The sequence below is a fragment of the Piliocolobus tephrosceles genome, chromosome 3 (assembly GCF_002776525.5).
Source record: "Piliocolobus tephrosceles isolate RC106 chromosome 3, ASM277652v3, whole genome shotgun sequence".
Taxonomy (NCBI): domain Eukaryota; kingdom Metazoa; phylum Chordata; class Mammalia; order Primates; family Cercopithecidae; genus Piliocolobus; species Piliocolobus tephrosceles.
This window is the reverse complement of record NC_045436.1, coordinates 161,018,309-161,037,689: the sequence shown is the minus strand read 5'-3', so window position 1 is coordinate 161,037,689 and position 19,381 is coordinate 161,018,309. Positions and strand designations below refer to the sequence as shown.

At 42.0% G+C, this 19,381-nt stretch overlaps 1 pseudogene; it reads left to right on the top strand.

Moving 5' to 3' along the window:
* Positions 1-8,697: 8,697 nt before the first annotated feature.
* Positions 8,698-19,055, top strand: LOC116418730 (annotated as a pseudogene).
* The last annotated feature ends 326 nt before the right edge of the window (positions 19,056-19,381 follow it).

The following is a 19,381-nucleotide window of genomic DNA, read 5'->3' as shown; positions in this document are numbered from 1 at the left end:
GCTTATCAATGTCAGGTATAAAAACAATTTTGGGTTTTGTTTGATGTGGGCCAGCAGCAGAATGTGGCTGATAAAAAAGCAATCTGTGTTACTAAACAGCATTAATAGAGGTATATTATATTAAACAGGGAAGTTGGTAGTCCTGCTCTGTTTCATCCTTCTTGGAGTACTCAAAGTTATATCTTCATTGGAGACATCACACAGTTTATGTGCTAGAGACTATCAAGAACACATTTAGAGGAGAACAATCAAGATGGTGAATTGACATTGGCCACCATTTAATGAACACTGGAAGGAGCATTTAATTTTCAGAGGACAAAATAAGGGGGTAGAAATAATAGAGAATGGGAAGTAACATAGCTATTTTCAAAATCTGCAGAAATGAGATGTGAAAGAAGTATAGCATTTGTTCCCTCTATCTCCAGTGACAGATCTAGGATCAACAGGCAGATGCTACAAGTAGATACATTTTAATTCCATATGACTCTATATAAAATACTTAAATATGTTTTCTTTTTTTTTTTTTTTTTTGAGACGGAGTCTTGCTCTGTCGCCCAGGCTAGAGTGCAGTGGCCGGATCTCAGCTCACCGCAACCTCTGCCTCCTGGGTTCACGCCATTCTCCTGCCTCAGCCTCCCGAGTGGCTGGGACCACAGGCGCCCACCACCTCGCCCGGCTAATTTTTTGTATTTTTAGTAGAGACGGGGTTTCACCGTGTTAGCCAGGAGGGTCTCAATCTCCTGACCTCGTGATCCGCCCGTCTCGGCCTCCCAAAGTGCTGGGATTACAGGCTTGAGCCACCGCGCCCGGCCCCTAAATATGTTTTCTATAAGGTCACCTAGAAGTGGGCTTTCATTTTGTAATTTTAGTCAAAGTATGTATAATTGTGAGGACTAACACTGTTAATTTATAAATACTGACACTGATGAGTAACAGGCAGATGAAAGCTGTAAGAATTGTGTGTTTGGTTAAGGTTTTGTTCGCCTACTCTTTTAAAAATTAAATGTAGTGATTCTTTCACAAGTTGTAATCTATAGTAACAAATATGCATTTTCTATTTTGAAATTGATATAATACAAACCCTATTTATAAAACGACTATGTATATTTTTAACATTTATTTATTTTAGGAGTTTTGTAAAAATTTGCAGAACCATGTATAGGAGCTCTGACAAATGAAACAAGATACACAAATAAAGCCTTAGAAGAAAGATCAAATAGTTGACAAGTGAGAGACTAACAGTGAACCTGGAGGAAAGAGTGGGAATTAGAAGAAGAGCAAACAGCTCTATGACTGTCTGTTAGGAGTAGAGGAGAATAATCAATCATTGTAATCAAGGTGGATGGGCATAGCATAGAAAATGCTGTTAGAATGGTGTGCACTACGTCGATCTTGGACAGTAGTACTGTACTGTATACGGCCATTTAAATCATGGTCCCCAGTCACAGGCATAAGACTCAGGACGACAGCTAGCTTGTCCAATGACTTTGGGTCAATCAGAAAAAGGCACACACTGGGCGGATGTAGTTCTGTAGGTGAATTGCTTGGGGAATAAAGTATAGGCTGGATTTCAGCTTTCATACATGGCCATCTGCTGAGCACCTTCATGCAGGGAATAGCTGTACCCATGGATATGAATAGTCTCCACATAATCTATTCGTATTTTCTGAAACTCACGTTTGGAATTTTCTATCTAGACTCTAAGGGTTGGGTCACAGGGATGAGATTATTCATTTTGTTTGGAATGGAATGGAATACATCAAACTCCACACAAATGGCAAAGAAGAACTTTCAAAACTATCCAAATTTGAAATGCAAAGCTTATTAGAGGGAAGTTATTCCTTATAATTAAAAGTTTAAGCAAAGTTTTGGTTATAGGATAGAAGAAAATAGCCCAGTTACCACAACTGAGATTTAAGGTCCAAGTGGAGTTAGGAGCAAAGTTGGTGAAGCTGAGCTTGGGAACGTGGTTTGCAAACAGCAGCATGCATCAGAATCTCCTAAAGGTGACAAGTACATAGAGCTGGGCCCTGGTCCCAGAGTCTCTGATTTCATAGGAGTTCTAACAGGTCCCCAGGTAATATTGATGCTGCTAGGCCAGAGACCACATCTTGAGATTGGCTTAGACAGTCAATTTGCAAACTTTAATGCAGGCACAAATCAGCTGGAGATCTTGTTAAAATGCAGATTCTGATTCAGTGGGTCTGGGGTGGGGCCTGAGATTCTGCACTCCTGAGCAAGCATCCAGATACTGGCCCAGGGACCAGGCTTTGAGCATCAAGGGTCTAGGGTTGGTTTCAGTGGCAGATGCAGGGCTTGTAGTTGCATAACAAATTATTGCAGCTGTAGAGACCAGACATTGTTGGGCAGGGAACGAGGTAGCTCACTCATTGACTCTGCAGATATGAGCAGAGCACCTACTCTGTCCCAGGTGCTGTTAAAGTGCTGGGACACTGCAGTGAACAAGACAAAGTCCTTGCTTTCATGGAATTCCCATTCCTGAGAAGCAAAATCATGTTCATAGTGCACGCTTCAATCTCTCAGAGGATTCTTTTTTTGGCTTCAATTTTTCATATCACAGCTTATCCTGAGGAAGGAGAAAGATAAAGGACTAGAGAAAAGTAGAATAACTCAAAACACTTTTTTCTTCCATTTTATTTAAGAAGTCTGAACATTTCTTAGACTTGTAAATATATTTTTTAAAAAGATGTTCATATATTTATACAGGCATATTCATTTATACTTCCTCCAAATAATTTCTAACAAAATATACATCAAGACACATTATAATGTTCTTGCCATATGGGGATATAGACAGAGGCATGACATGAATATGGACTTTTAAATTGGAGTGGTTCAAAAATATGGATCAAGACGGTGTTTAGAGGGAGTAGACAGTATTTTAAGGGAGGCAAGGGTGATTTTCCACTGCCTTCTAGGTTCCTCCCAGGAAGTCTGGGAAAGCAGCAGACTAGGTGAGGCAGTGAAATGTAGTAGCCAAAAGCATGGGTTCAAATCCTGTCTCCATCGGTTACAAATTGTGTGACCTTGGCAAGTTATTGAATGTCTTTGATGCCTAGTATCTTCATCTTAAAAGGTGGGATAAAGTCTACCTTGCAAGTTGCTTGAGAGAATGAATGAAATGAATGTATGCATGACTCATGGTTAATTCTCAATCAATGGTAACTTGGTATCAGGCTGGACATAGACCAGAATGTCAGCATAGTTCAGGGCTCTTTTTGAGATACATGTAAGCAATTCTGAGGAGTAGATCTAGCCCAGGCTATGAATGTTCTCCTGGGCCAACTTTCCAGAAGGAGTCTGAGAACACAACAGAAGAATTTTTTCGAGAAAAAAAAAAAAAAGCACTAACTAGATAGTAAAGGGCTGAGTTAGACTGAGCAGGGGAAGATTCTATGGCTACGACGAGTGTAAATTCCCTCCTAAGATTAGAGCACTGAAATTTTACAACAGGTTCACCAGAACAGCTTTTGAATTTGTGACGCTTTTAAATATGCTTTAAGATGACAGCAACCAAACTGGTGAAGTTGCAATACAAGTTCTATATCATAACCTGCTGGTGGCAAATTGGTACTTTTAGGAAAGTAATTTGGCAATATGAATTAGAAATTATGAAAATATTCATACTCTGTCACTTGATTGTTCTTCATTTGGAAAGTTATTCTAAGGAAATAATCCACAAGAAGGAAAACAAGGGAAATGATTGTTTTCATTACCTATATTGGAGAAGAAGAAAAACACAGAAAGCAGCTATATAATTCAAAGGCTATTTATGTAACAATATAATCTAGTTATAATTGGGGCATATTAAAATTACTTGAAAACATAGCAGTTTAGGCTGGGCGATGTGGATCATGCTTGTAATCCCAGTACTTTGGGCAGCCAAGGTGGGAAGATCACTCGAACCCAGGAGTTTGGAGACTACCCTAGGCAACATGGCAAAACTCCCTCTTCACAAAAAAAAAAATACAAAAATTAGCCAGGCATGGTGGTGTGTGCCTGTAGTCCCAGCTACTCGGGAGGTCAAGGTGGGAGGATCACCTGAGCTTGGAGAGGACGAGGCTGCAGTGAGCCGTGATTGCACCACTATACTCCAGCCTGGCTAACAGGATAAGACTGTGTCTCAAAACAAAAACAATAAAAGAAAGCAGTTGTTTTTTTTGTTTTTAAACCAGTCGTGTTCATTTGCTCACAGTTTTATGAGTCAGAAATTCAAAAAGGTTGGGAAGTTCTTACTTGGAGTAAGAACTCTGCCGTGGACTGCATTCAGATCTCTGTTGGGGCTGTAGTTCTCCAATGGCATGACTAGGCTTGTCATCTGAGATGGATCACTCACACAACATGCAGTTGGTTTCAGCTGAAAGCTTAGCTGGGCTGTCATCCAGAGCACCTACACCCTGACTCTCCAGCATAGCAGTCTCAGGATAATCAGATTTCTTTACAGGGTTTTTGTTTCTCCCGGAGGTAAAGTCTCAAGAACACCAGGTGGAAGCTTCTTAGCTTTTTCTGATCTGATCTTGAAAGTTATGCTGCATCATGTCCCCTGTATTCTTCTGGTTAAAAGTGAGTCACTAATGCTGGCCCAAACTCAAGGGGGGGGGGGGATACACACTCCACCCATCAATGGGAGGAATGTCAGAGGAATTACAGACATGTTTTAAAATTGCTACAGTCTTATTTGCATTCCTTCCGCATGCAACATACCCTCTCCCTTATCAAGACCTCCCAAAGGCTCAACTGTGACAGCATCAGGCTCAGGCTGGAAGTTCAGTATCTCATCATCTCAGTCAGGTCCAGGTGTAAATGCACCTGCTCAAGTTTCTGAAGACCTCAGGACTAAAGAGATCAGGGGTTAGAATAAATAAAATAGATGCTCCTATTCAAAAAGGAAGGGATGGCAAGCACAGAGCAGTCACTAGTCCAGAGAAACTTGAAATTCAACTGGGTACCTGTCACCAGTTCTTGGTTCATGTCATCCAGTACTGTGAATTGTACTGATGTACTTAGTATTCCCTAGTACTGATTTGTGCTAATTATACTAATTATACTAGGGGATTGTTCACTAGTACTGATTTGTACTGATTGTACTAGGGAATTCCTCTTGTAGGTTCTTGGCTCCTCCATCTGGGTTTTTCCCTCTAAGTCGTCCTTCCCTTTTCATGAAAAACAGCCTGTGAGTGCAGCTGGGTGGCTCTCTGATTTGGCTTCCTTCCCACAGAAGGTTGTGGATTGGAACCACTTTCATTTTGTGCTGCTTCTGTCTCTTTCAGACCAAGATGGTATTGCTTCTGCCAATATAATTCTCTTGAAATATTTGTCAGCTTTTATGAATCTTACTAGAGTCCCTTCACTGGACAAAGACCATAAAGGGTCTTTGGGACAGACTGTTCTCTATCTTTAATTCTCTATAAGGCTGCAACATCCTTCGGAGCCTAGAAGATCTATGACTTAAGAGGGATGATCTACTACAAAGCATGATCTTAAGATCCTTAGATACATTTGATCTAGCAGACCGGGTCTAGGAGATACCGCTTTAAATCTTTTTGAAATCATAAAAGAAAGTGTTTCGAAGTTGCGCCTGTGGCTTTATTTTTACCCTTTGATGGTGTTTTCCTGAAAGACCCCTGAGTTTGATCTTTTCCCTAAGGTCCTTTCTTACTTTAAGAATCCTTTGCTGACGGAAAATATTCTCTTGAGCCCTTTGTATTTTTTTCAAATTTCCCTTGAAAATAAAATAGTTGCCGGGCGCGGTGGCTCAAGCCTGTAATCCCAGCACTTTGGGAGGCCGAGACGGGCGGATCACGAGGTCAGGAGATCGAGACCATCCTGGCTAACACGGTGAAACCCCGTCTCTACTAAAAAAAAATACAAAAAACTAGCCGGGTGAGGTGGCGGGCGCCTGTAGTCCCAGCTACTCGGGAGGCTGAGGCAGGAGAATGGCCTAAACCCCGGAGGCAGAGCTTGCAGTGGGCAGAGATCCCGGCCACTGCACTCCAGCCTGGGCGACAGAGCGAGACTCCGTCTCAAAAAAAAAAAAATAGTTGGTTTTTAAGGTTTATTTGTTTATTCTCTCTACTTTCATTTTATCATAGGCAATTAGAAGAAGCCAGATGGCATCTTAAACACTCTGCCTGGGAATTTTCTTAGCCAGATCATTGCGTTCCTTTAGTACATTTTCTATTTTCCACATTACTGCAGGTGATAGTTTTGCAAACTTTCCACCACTACATAACCACGGTCTCCTCTCCTTCAGCTTCTTGTAAACCTCCCTCACCTTCCTTTAAGCCCTCCCTGACACATTGCACTTCTCAAGGCCCATCAGGTTTCAGTTTACATTGTAGCCCTTGCCTGCTGCCTAGCCTCAAAACCAGTGGCATGTGGTTTAGATTTCTATTTTTGCAGACCCTCATTTCCAGATACCACAATTCGTTCTGGTTACTATTACTGTCTTTAAATGTAGTGGCCTACAACAACCATTTCATTTTGCTCATAATTTTGTGCATCAGAAATTTGAAAAGGGCTCAGCTGAGCAGTTCTCATTTGAGGTTACTCACGCAGTTGCAGTAAGATGTCATCTGGGGCTGCAAACATCTGATGTCTTGACCAGCCTGGATGTCCAAGATGGCTCACGTGTATGGTTAAGAGCCGGCGCTGCTGTCAGCTGTGAGCTCAGCGAGGCTATCTTCGGTGTCTACATGTGGGCTTTCCAGCACAGAGCTCTCAGGATATTTGGCCTTCTTCCATGGTGCTGGTTTCCCCTGGAGCTAACATCCCAAAAGAACCAGGCAGAAGTTGTATGGTCTTTTCTGACCCAGTTTTGAAAGTTAAAAACAATGTCATATCTGCTGCATTCTTTTGGTTATAAGGTGCTCACTAAGTCATCCCAGATTCATGGGTAGGGGACATAGATACCACCCCTCCATTAGGTGAGTGACAAACAATTTGCAGGTGTGTTTTAAAACTGCCACGCAACATACTAAATTCTCTAAGATTAGGGGTAAAAAGCAGAATATATAATTGCATATGCCCTGGGACTCAAAGCAGTATCCAGGAATGGACATATGGAAAACATTGGAAAGAAATGCAAAAAATATTGCATTTTTTCATTATTGCAGAAATTTTTCCCATTTATTTTATAGTGGGAAAGAAAGAATGAATGAAAGAAAAGAAAACATTTCTAAGTGATTCGATGCTTTTTCTTTATAACATCTGCTCCATTTATCTTATAGTTTATCTTTGGGATAACGATGTGAATCACTTTAAGTTGGGTTTGAGGGTGAGAGGGAGCACTGAGAACGTGACCAGTTGGATACGAAGGTAGCCCTGGCTGTGGTGAAGACGGATTGAGTGGTAATGCACAGGGCTATTATGTGACACTTCAAGGACTAATTAGGGCCAGGAAGAAGGCCAAAAGTGTTATCTCTTATGTGCAGGATCAAGACACCCAAGTAGGTTCACACATTTCATGGCCATCAAATTATGTTTGCCCCATGAAAAAAGTAACGAGACAGAGGTCAAATGTTGAAACTGAAAAGTGGTACAGATCTGTCCAAACAGAATGTTTTTGCATTCAGTCACTCAAGCAATGTGGAATTAAAAGCTATGTGTTATTACTAGATGCTCTACACTGCACACCCAGACTCCTCTCCACCTGCTGATGTCCAGAGAACTTTCTTAACCTGGTTTTGCTCACACAGCACGACCTGGATCCCAGTACAGATCCAGAGGTCTGTTATGGACTGAACTGTGTTCCCCCAAAATGTGTATCTTGAAACCCGAAGTCCCAGTGTAACTGCCTTTGAAAATAAGGCCTTTAAAGAGGTAATTCCAGCTCTCTCAACGGTGCTCAAACAAGTTTCTGTTGTTTAAGTTACTGAGACTGTGGTACTTTGTTATGGTAGCCCTAGAAAACTAATACAAAATCCTTCAGGCTAATTCCTGGTATCCTTTTGGCACGCCCTGATCATTTATTGAGCATTTCTTTACTTTCTAGCACAATAAGATGATCTGTGTCATTTAGTACCTTTTCTGCCTGTGGTAGGCTGCATGATGGCCTCCCAAAGAGGTCCACATAGGAATTCTCTGCACCTGTGAATAAGTTGCCTTAAAGGTGTTTGGCCCAGTGCATATACTACCATGTAAAATTAGCTTCCATGAGTAGCAAGAAAACATTTTTGGAAAATCACATCTGTCACTTGGCCTAATGAGAGAAATGTTGAGAAGAAATTTAACTGAAATTTAAGAAAATAAAAGGCTGTTTGGGGCTGAGAATGGTTTGCTTCTTACCTTCTCTGCACAGCAGAGATACACAGAAATGGTTTAGAGTTGCCATAGGATGGACTTGAAGTGGGTGGTAAGGAAATTCCAATGTGTCTACATCAGGTGCAGTGCCAGGGGCTGAGAAAAAGACAAAGATGCTTAAGACATGGCCCCTGTCCTCAACGGATTCAATCTGGGGATAGTTTCTCACCTACATGGGAAACCAAAGAGATTACCTAGAATACATAAGGGCATTTTGTGGTGCCAGCAAGTAAATCAGAAGACTGATATACTGATTCAACTGATGTGTAGATTTTAAGGACAGAAGGAAGAAATACAGCAATGACAAATTTGATTGGGAAAGATCAGCTGGGACAATCATACGCATCCCAAATGGAGCTTTATCACAATGGAACGATGCCTGATACAAAAGAAACAACAGAATGTGACAGATCAAGGTGTTGTGAAAACACTGAGCCGGTTGTAGCCACTGCACCTGTGTTTGCTGATCTTAAACAGCTGTGTGTGGATAATGTTAGCAGGAACAGGGCAATTGAGGAACTCGAGAACGTTAGTGCTGTGATTGAAGCCACCTGTCCTGGCATCACAGGTAAGATGGTGAAAAAGTTAACTGGGAAATTTCAAAAGCGTTCCACTGATGTATCCTCTTCTAAGCTTTTCGTTATTGGCTTCCGTTTCATATGAAATCCAGTAAAGCTCTTCAAGCTTGCCTTCATGCCTAACTCAAACGCTCTGTATGCCTTTCATACCTTTGCAACTTGTTGATGATTAAAGACTTTAAAGAACTCTCCTCATCCCCACAAGAAAAGTGCTTTTTGTAGTGGTTAAAAGCGTGGATTTTGGAGTGATCATCCAGGTACAAGGCCTGAGAAGCTTTACAGGCTGTGTGAGTTTAGTTGAGTTATTAAACATTTCTGGGCTTCTGTTTCTCTTCCACAAAATGGAAATAATAATATCACATCCTTGTGGTAAATGGGAATTGAAGACTATTCTATACCTGGTTGACTCCAGGTCTGACTCTTTTGCAAAATGTCTTAAACTTTGAAGAGAGACTGATGAGTTTGGTGTTACTTCACTTTGACCAAGCTCTTAGTCTTGGGCCTAGATGTAGGTGAGAAAAACACTTCCTCTTTTTGGAGCTTGGCCTGGACTCTAAGGTGTGGAGACATCTGCGGTGCTTCTGACAGTTGCTCAGGGAAGCCCAGCCCAGCCCCAAAGTGGCCATCAGGATGCAGTCTAGAAAACTGACCTGTAAAAATGCGGGGATAGGCCCAGGTCCATCAAATCTTGAGTTTTTATCTAACTTTTACTTTCCTGCCATTATTCCTATACCTAGGCTAGTTCTCAATAAGAATGACACCCTGGCCTCTGATTTGCTGTGGCAAACAAGCAGATGGGCCTGCCCATGTGTGAGATGAAGTGGACACAAGGAGGTAGCAATCCCTTCCTGAGGTCAGGCTGGAAGTAGCAGTGAGGCCACCAGAAGAGGATCATTGGTGGCAAAGGCACCACATGGTGGTATGGTGAAGAGACCCATGTGACAGAACACAAGAGTCTGCCCGAGTACCTGAGAGAGATGCCCAAAACCCTGAAATAACTGGAATTCCCTGGATGCAATGATGGGATATTTTCTGCTAACTATGTGGGCAGGACCATAGATGTAGTCCTTGGGTTACTAGCCCAAAACCTTCATTTAACAGAGCACACAGTCAGTGGGGATGGTCACTGTATTTAACCACCACTGTGTTGTCAAAGACCAGTCCAAAAGGATGTAGCTGGTCCTGGTGCTGAAGCTTACAATCATTTATGGAAGAAAGCAAATCCTATTGCTGGTGACATGGAAGATCTCCAAAGTCCCTTTGTAAAGGAGAGAAGGGGTATTTGGGTTTTCCATCATTTTCCCAACAAACTGTAATTTCTATCTATTGAGATTGGTAGAACTTTCGCCACCAATCTTACTGAATTCTGGGTTTTGTTACTGGTTTGTTTGTTTGTTTGTTTTGTTTTATTTTTGTTTTCAAAAGAAAGAGTGAATCAGCTTTTCTGGATGTCCCACTGTGCCAGGAATTAACCCTTTAGTTTCTGGATCCTGGGGAAGTTTATGAGGTTCCAGAAGAGGGGCTGGATAGCTGACAGTGGGGAAGCAAACAGAGAGCTTGAGTCAATGTCCATTTACCAGGTTGTATGAAAATATTCCAATGTTTTAACAACCGGAGCATCTGGGACTGGTGCACACTGGTCCTGCCTACACAACCAGGACCACACACAGCAGAGTTGTTCTCACACCCGTGTCATTCCTGAGAGGTTTTACATAGAAAACTGAGACTCTGCTGAACTTTAGCAGGGAACAGGATAGAAGCACAACACTGCGCTGGTTCAGGCGGTCTCTAATGGTTGGATAGTTCTTCTCACGTACCCCTTGTGTAAGCAGAGAAGCCATGTGGGAGAGACCCCATGTTATTCCCCCTTGCTCTTGAGTCTCTAAAACAAGGCAGATCCACATGTCATAGCTCCTGTTTTAGGGCTGCGATCTGCCAAAAGGTTGAGTTACCTTTAACGAACTCTTCTGCTTCTGGGCCTGCATGAAGGCTAGTCAATTCATAGCTGGCAAAATGAAGCTATTTCCATGACCATAAAAACCCATTCAGGGTCCCCACAAACTCAGCCCACACCCTCCTATTCCAAATCAATGAGGCTGACTCAATTTCCTGCTGACTCACGGCAGTCCCAGCTTTACCAGTCAGCTGGTTCCCCAGGTTAAAAGTGGCTCCAGGCAGAACCCAAGATCCCTGGGAACCAGAGTGCTGCATGTGGCCACTGTAAGAGGCTTAGCATGAGTCCTCCGACCCCCTGCTGTTTCCACATAGCCTGGGCCTTCTCACTGGACTGAATATTTCAAGTGTGCACTCTGAACCTGGAGCCTGAACAAGGGTAGAGGATGCAAGGCCAGCTGGACGTGCAGAACTGAGACTGCTGTTTAGCCAAAGGCCTCCGAGTTCTCACCTGTTACCTGAGATGAAACACCTCAGGAAATCCAGACAACCTGATGGCCAGCTGCTTATAAAAAGCGATTCTAAATACACTTTCCAATCATTTATAGAAGAAAGCAAATCCTATTGCTGGTGACATGGAAAGTCTCCAAAGCTCTTTTATAAAGGAGAGAAGGAATAATTTGGTTGTCCAGGATTTTCCCAATAAATCATGGATTCCTTCCTATTGAGATCAACAGAACTCTTGCCATCAATCTTTGTGAGTTCTGGGTTTGGACACTGAGGTTCTTTCAAGAGGACAGAAAGAATCAGATTTTCTTAAGAGGATATATTCATGACTTAAGATGAATCTCTTTGCACATTTTACAACACTTGCTACCACTGACAAAAAAGTTGATAATCTTCTAATAAAAACATCCAATTCAGAGATAATGAAAACTGGAAAAAAACACTGTATCTTCTCATAATCCTTAATTTTAATAAAATCTATGGGCTCTGGGAACAGAGCTTACAAATGACAGGTGAAAGCTTCATCTTGGGGAAGCCACAGGAGAATTTCAGAGAGAATCTGTTTGTAACCAAACACGAGAAGCACAACTTCAAATCACCACCAAACTTCTGTCTTCACTCGCTAAACATGAGGTTTTTGAGTATTTCCAAACAATTTAAATTGTGATAGTTAATTTTATGTGCCGACTTGGTGGGGCCATGGTGCTCAGATATGCGGTCAAACATTATTCTGGCTTTCTGCCTGGGGATGCTGCTGAGGAAGCATCATCAAAGTCTCTCTTCCCACGGGCATCATGTGTAAGCCAGTTTCCTAAAGAGCCTGAACAGGTGCAGAAGCTCTACATCGGGGGCTTGAGCTTTGAAACAACTGACGAGAGTGACGAGTCATTTTGAGCAGTGGGGAAGGCTCACTCTCACAGACTGTGTGGTCTGACAGATCCAGATACCGAGAGCTCTAGGGGCTTTGGGTTCGTCACCAATGCCACTGTGGAGGAGGTGGAGGCAGCCCTGAATGCAAGGCCACACAAGGTGAATGGAGGAGTTGTGAAATCAAAGAGAGCTGTCTCAAGAGAAGATTCTCAAAGAGCAGGTGTCCACTTAACTGTGAAAAAGGTATTTGTTGGTGGCATTAAAGAAGACACTGAAGAACATCACCAAAGAGATGACTTCAGACAGTTTGAGAAAACTGAAGTGATTGAAATCATAACTGAATGAGGCAGTAGCAAGAAAAGGGGCTTTGCTTTTGTAAGCTTTGAAGACCATGACTCCAAGAATAAGATTGTCATTTGGAAATGCCATCCTGTGAATGGCTACAACTGTGAGGTTAGGACAGCCCTGTCACACAAGAGATGGCTAGTGCTTCATCTAGCCAAAAAAGGTCAAAATTGTTCTGGAAACTTTGGTGGTGGTCATAGAGGTGGTTTTGGTGGGAATGACAACTTCAGTCATAGGGGAAACTTCAGTGGTTGTGGTGGCTTTGGTGGCACCCATGGTGGTGGTGGATGTGGTGGCAGTGGCGATGGCTCTAAGGAATTTGGTAATGATGAAAGCAATTTTGGAGGCAGCGGAAGCTACAATGATTTTGGCAATTAAAACAATCAGTCTTCACATTTTGAATCCATGAAGGGAGGAAACTTTGGAGGCGGAAGCTCTGGCCCCTGTCGTGGTGGAGGCCAATACTTTGCCAAACCATGAAACCAAGGTTTCAATAGCAGCAGTAGCTATGGCAGTGGGGGAAGATTTTAATTACTGCCAGGAAACAAAGCTCGGCAGGAGAGCGAGCCAGAGAAGTGACAGGGAAGCTACAGGTTGCAACAGATTTGTGAACTCAGCCAAGCACAGTGGTGGCAGGGCCTAGCTGCCACAAAGAAGACATGTGTTAGACAACACTCATGTGTATGGGCAAAACACTCAAGGACTGTATTTGTAATTAATTGCATAATAGGTTATTTTAGTTTCTGTTCTGTGGAAAGCATAAAGCATTCCCACAAAAAGCATTAAATGTAGACTTTTTTTCTTGCACCCATGCTGTCAGTTCCTAAATGTAATAGTCTGACCAAGATGCCAAATAAATATGTCTTTTTAAAACAAACACACAAAGAAACAAAACATTATTCTGGGTATTTCTGTGGGAGTGTTTTTCTATGAGATTAACGTTGAAATCAGGAGACTCTGAGTAAAGCAGGTTTCTGTCCATAAAATGGGTGGGCTTTATCTAATCAGTTGAAGGTCTGAATAGAACTGACTTCACTGAACAAGAGAGAATTCAGCAGCAGTCTTTAAGATGGAAGTGCAACATCAGCTCTTCCCTGGGTCCCCACCTGATGGCCTCAGGACTTGAACTGTAGTATTAATTCTTCCTGTCTCCAGGTCTCCTGCCTCCTGGCCCACCCTGCAGAGTTTGGACTTTCCAGCCTCCATAATCATGTAAGCCAATTACAATTATATGTACCATATACAATTTACATATGTATGTGTGTATGTAAATTGTAATATATGTATGTACATATATACATACATGTAAATTGTATATGTGTGTATACAACTGTTTATGTGTGTGTGTATATATATACACACACACAAACACACACACACATTCTACTGGTTCTATTTCTCCAGAGAATCCTGACAAATGTGTTTCTGTACTTCCCTAATTTGATTCCTTTCTTATATTCTCTTCCCAACCTCGGTTGAACAGTGGAATCACCTGGGTAGCTTTAAAAAATACAGATACAGCTGGGCACAGTGGCTCACACCTGTAATCCCAGCACTTTGGGAGGCCGAGGCAGGCAGATCACCTGAGGTCAGGAGTTCGAGACCAGGTTGACCAACATGGAGAAACCATGTCTCTACTAAAAATACAAAATTAGCTGAGCATGGTGGCGCATGCCTGTAATCCCAGCTACTCAGGAGGCTGAGGCAGGAGAATCTCTTGAACCTGGGAGGCAGAGGTTGCAGTGAGCCGAGATTGTGCCATTGCCCTCCAGCCTGGGCAACAAGAGCAAAACTCCATCTCAGAAAACAAACAAACAAAAAAAGACCAAAAAAACCCAGATGCCTGAGTCCCCATCTTCAGACCGTCCAGTTTGATTAATCTGGGCTGTGGCCTAGGTACTAAGATTTTAAAAGCTTTCCAGATGATTCTAAAGTACAGACGACCTCAAACTTATGTTGTTTTGACTTACAGTTTTTTGATTTTACGATGGGTTTACTGAGCTGTCATTCCATTGTAAATTGAGGATCATCTGAGTTACAATGGTCCAACTTACAGTATTTTGACTGTACCATGGGTTTATAAGAATGTAACCTGATGCATTTTGACCTACTATATTTTCAATTTATGTTGTGTTTACTGGGGCATAACCCCTCATAAGTTGAGGAGCATCTGTAAAAGCACAGTTGAGAAACATTGTCTTAGAGTTCCTTGGTTAAAAAAAAAATCTAAATAAGAACTGAGCTAAAGCTCTTCAACTATCCTATTTCCTAATCAGCTGTTGAATCTTTTGCTGTGAATCTTACCTTTATGAGACTCTAGAGCAGAATCACAAGGTCCTAGGAACAGGTACTTTTCCCCCCACCAACCTACTTATGAAAGTTCTTTAGATTACTAACTGTGAACCATGCTACTTTGTATTTACAGAAATTCCTATCTTTCAAAGAAAAGCATGCTTTTCAATTTCATTTCAAAGTTTTATGACAACGTTTTGACGTTGGCAAGTGGCTAGTTAATTTGCATCCATTTTATTTGCAAGGAAGCTGGGGCAAAAATGATTATTTCTTTGCATGGAATTCTTCCTATCAGTCATAACTGTCCAATGAAGTAATAAATTGCCTTTTAAGATTTTCCTCCCATGGTGATTCTCATGAAGTCATGGAACCATGCCTACTTCTATATTTGCACATGAGCAAAGTGACATGCACACAAGGTTATCCATTAAAGCTTGGTTTGTGGAAGTAAAAGCCTGGAAACAACCTAAGTGTCTGCCATCAGGGACAAGTTAAAAAATTATAGCACTTCCAAAAATGGCATGCTATGCACACATAAAGGAGAATGAGGCAGCTCTTCATGCTCTGATATAGGATGATCCGGTACAGTGCTAGCTACAGCCAGTCTGGACCAGTTCACGAGGGCAGGTTGTTAGCGTCTGTTCTTAATTTTGCAGGCAGCGACAACTTGAAATTTGCCATGGTGGGAGTTACACTATGAAAATCTATAAATGGTATGAATCAGAGCATAGCTCACCCCATAAGAGCCAGTTGTTAAATATTTACTAGCACGCCACTGAAAAGATCTCTAAGACCCACTTTAACGTGAATAAAGCAAGGTGTTGCGCAATCTGCATAGTATGCGAGCAACTGGGTAAAAGTAGGGGAAATTATTGTGCATTAAAAAACTTCTAGATTCTTTAAAACTTAAACACAGAATTACCAGACGTATTCCCAAGAGAAGTGGAAACATATGTCCACACAGAAATATGAAAACAAATGTTTGTAGCAGCATTATTTATATGAACCAATAGGTAAAAACAACTTAACTGTCCATCAGCGGATGAATGAATACATTAACGGTGGTATGGACATACACTAGAATAATATTCAGCCGTGAAAAGCAATGAAATATTGATGAATGCTACAACTTGGATGAACCTCAAAAACATTATGCTAAGTGAAAGAAGCCAGACGCAAAAGGTCACATATTGTGTGATTCCTTTTATATGATATAGGCAGAATAGTCAAATCCATAGAGACAGAAACAGATTAGTGGTTACCAGGGAATGGAGGAAAGGGAATGAGGAATGATTATTTAATGGGTAATTTTTGTGTGTGTGTTTCTGGAGTGATGAAAAAGTTTTGAAACTAAAGAGTGATAGTGGTTGCACAACATTATGCATACATTAAATACCACTGAATTGTACACTTTAAAATGGCTAATTGTGTGTTGTATAAATTTTACTTCAATTAAGAAGACAAAAACAAGCCAGGTGTGGTGGTTCACGCCTATAATCCCAACACTTTGGAAGGACAGGAAGGCAGATCGCTTGAGCACAGGAGTTCGAGACCAGCCTGGGCAACATGGTGAAATCCCGTCTCTACCAAAAATACAAAAAGTTAGCTAGACATGGTGGTGTGCACCTGCGTTCCCAGCTACTCGGGATGCTAAGGTGGGAGGACTGCTTGAGCTTGGAAGGTGGAGGTTGCAGTGAGCTGAGACCGCACCACCACACTCTAACCTGGGTGACAGAGTGAGACACCATCTCAAAAAGAAAAAGAAAAGAAAAGAAAAGAAAGAAAGAAAGAAGGAAAAAAACCCATAAATCTCTGGCAGGCTGTACATAGAAACTGGCAAGCTGTCTCTAAAGAGGAGAACTGGGTAGCTGGGGGACAGGGTGTGGGAGTAATTTCGTTGTATGCGTTATTGTTTGAACCATATGGACAAGAGGGGATAGGAAGGTGTAAGAGACATATACATCCCCTCTGTAAGGCCCAAGGTAAATGGATAAAAAATGAATTAATGGCAAATCACAATTAATTTAGAATTTACAAACTGAAAGCACTAGCTTTCCAGAGACTCTCATTGGTTGGTTTTCCATCACCATATCCCATCAGGTGGGAGTGTCTCTCCCAGGCAGCAGTTGGACACCTGTATTTACTCTGCCCTGCGAATGCAGGGTGCAGAGTAGTGCTGGGGGTACTTAGCCATAGAGTGGGTGAGGTGGATCTGGGAACAGCCATATGGCCTTGGGTTAGGCACATAACCTGTCTGAACACGAGTTTTCTCTTCTGTAAAACGGAAATGCTCAGGTCCACCTCTCCGAAATGGCATGACAATGGTATGGAGAATTAAGATAACACATGCGTGTGCCCAACACACTGTAGGCACTGAGCAATGCTGATATCCTTTCCTGGGAAGGGGGATTCTGCCTGCTCAGGAGACTCTCCCTGATGACTCCTGAAGATTTCCTCAGCCTGCTTTGTTCAACTGGCCCAGCACCAGCATAACCTTGTTCCTGTGTCTTTACAAGCCCTACATTTCTTCTGTTTTATAAACCAAGACTGTATCATTGAAGTGGAGAGTCAATAAAAAAGTAAGAGAATTAGATTCTTAAGGGTAACTAGAGCTGTGATGTATTGAATGCTTACCTTGGGCTTCATATTTTAAATGCATTATTTCTAACACTTAGAACAACCCTAGAAGCAATGTATTTCAATCATCATTTATAGGGACAGAGAGAGCTTAAGGAACCTGCTCACCATTACTTTGTGCTAGAGCAGGGATTTGAACCCAGGACTGCCTGGCTTTCCACTCTGTCGTATTCCATCATGGAACCCGGCTTGCACATTGCCAAAGTCAAGACTAGTGGACTGTGTGGATCTAAAACAATCGTAGAATCCAGATGAAAGGTGGAAGGGGCCCAAAAAATTATTGAGTCTAACCCTCACCTCATAAGAAAGCTCTACTTCAATATCCTGACTCTTTGATGGAAAGCTCATCACCTCATGTGACAGCCCATTCCATTTTTAGACAACTCTAATTACTAGAAAGACTCATAATGTGCTATTTGCCAGTCAGACTCACCTGCTATTTTCATTACAACTTCATACACCCTGATGAGGCCATTATTAAGACATCCTTGGCTGAAATCCTGAACTCCATTACCTCCTGGACTTGCAATGAGGCCCCTAACACCATTGCCAAATAAAGTTACTCCAGAACATCAGCGATGCAGACAAAGTCATGAGAGGGATGTTGATTCCAACTTCAAATGAGTCTGGGATAGGTGATTATCTCTTTCTAAGGAAAGGTTATGCTGGGTGGGATGTATTGTCACTCGGGACAATATATAAGTACAGCATATATTGCAGAAGTTTAAAATAATCAGAGTCGTGTGTATGCAACACAATTCCTTGGGTAATTAAAATGCTTGCAAAAAGCAATGAAAGCTGATTTTTGTGCTTCTCCTTCTTCCTGGTTTTCAGCTTCTCTGGCAGTTTTCTGTTGAGTGAAGGACAGTCAGGTCTAAATGATGAAATATGAGCTCATGTTGCTAGCTTCCCACACCATGAACTTACTGTAAGATCTAACAACTAATAATGGAGATTAAAAATGGATAAGAATTAAAAAGGGGGAATCCAAGGTCCTCTAAGTGTGTGAGTCGTGCTCATCTGGTTCTCTGCAGGGGAAGCAGAATATGTTTACGTGATTGTGTGAACTGCAGGAAACTAAAAGATGCCAGGGTCAGAAGAGTAAAATGTGGCTCCACTGGGACTTCAGGTGGCAAATAGGATTGAGAATCTTAACTTTAATGAAGACAACAAAAACCACATAATTAACACACACTCTTAACACCTCATTAGTCTCCTGGGGCTTAAATTATGCTAAAAATAATCCACACATTTTGTTTAAATAAGGCGCTGTTACAGGTGGTCACGAAGGCTTCCTTCATAGCAGAATGAGGCCATTTTTCCACATTTTTTTCAGACGCTTTAAAGTAGGTCTTATCTTCATTCCAAGGAAAGGATTATTAAAAACATATGTGGAGCTGCAGAGAGGAAATGAGTGTATTAGTTAGAGTCTCTCTGGCTCTGAGCCTGACTCCAAAATCTTACACAACCCCATTTCTCAATCCAGATCCTCAACATCAGGATTGTCTCATAAATGATGTGCTGTGGGGCATTGGTGCTGGCTACACACCAAGCTGCGAAATAGCCAAGTTTGGTCTTGTGCCTTTTCTTCTCTTCTTTTTCACACTGTAAACGTTAAAACTCCTCTTACATGTTTATACATTCACTGCCGCCTCATCTGGGTTTGACCTGTGACTACTTTGACCAGTAGAATTTGGAGAAAGTGGTGTTTCTGGGTTTCTGAGCCCAGGCATTGCAAAGACCTGAAATATTTGGCCATGCCTTGAGCCACCATGGAGGAAGTCCAGTTTCCCCTGCTGTAGAGCCAGGCCACAGGGAGAGGCCTTGGAGGATGAGCCATCGCCTGGAGACAGGCCACACGGCCTCTAAGCACCTGAGGCCTAGACATTCAGCCTGGTGGCAGCCCCAGCTGCCAAATGGCTACAACTGCAAGAAAG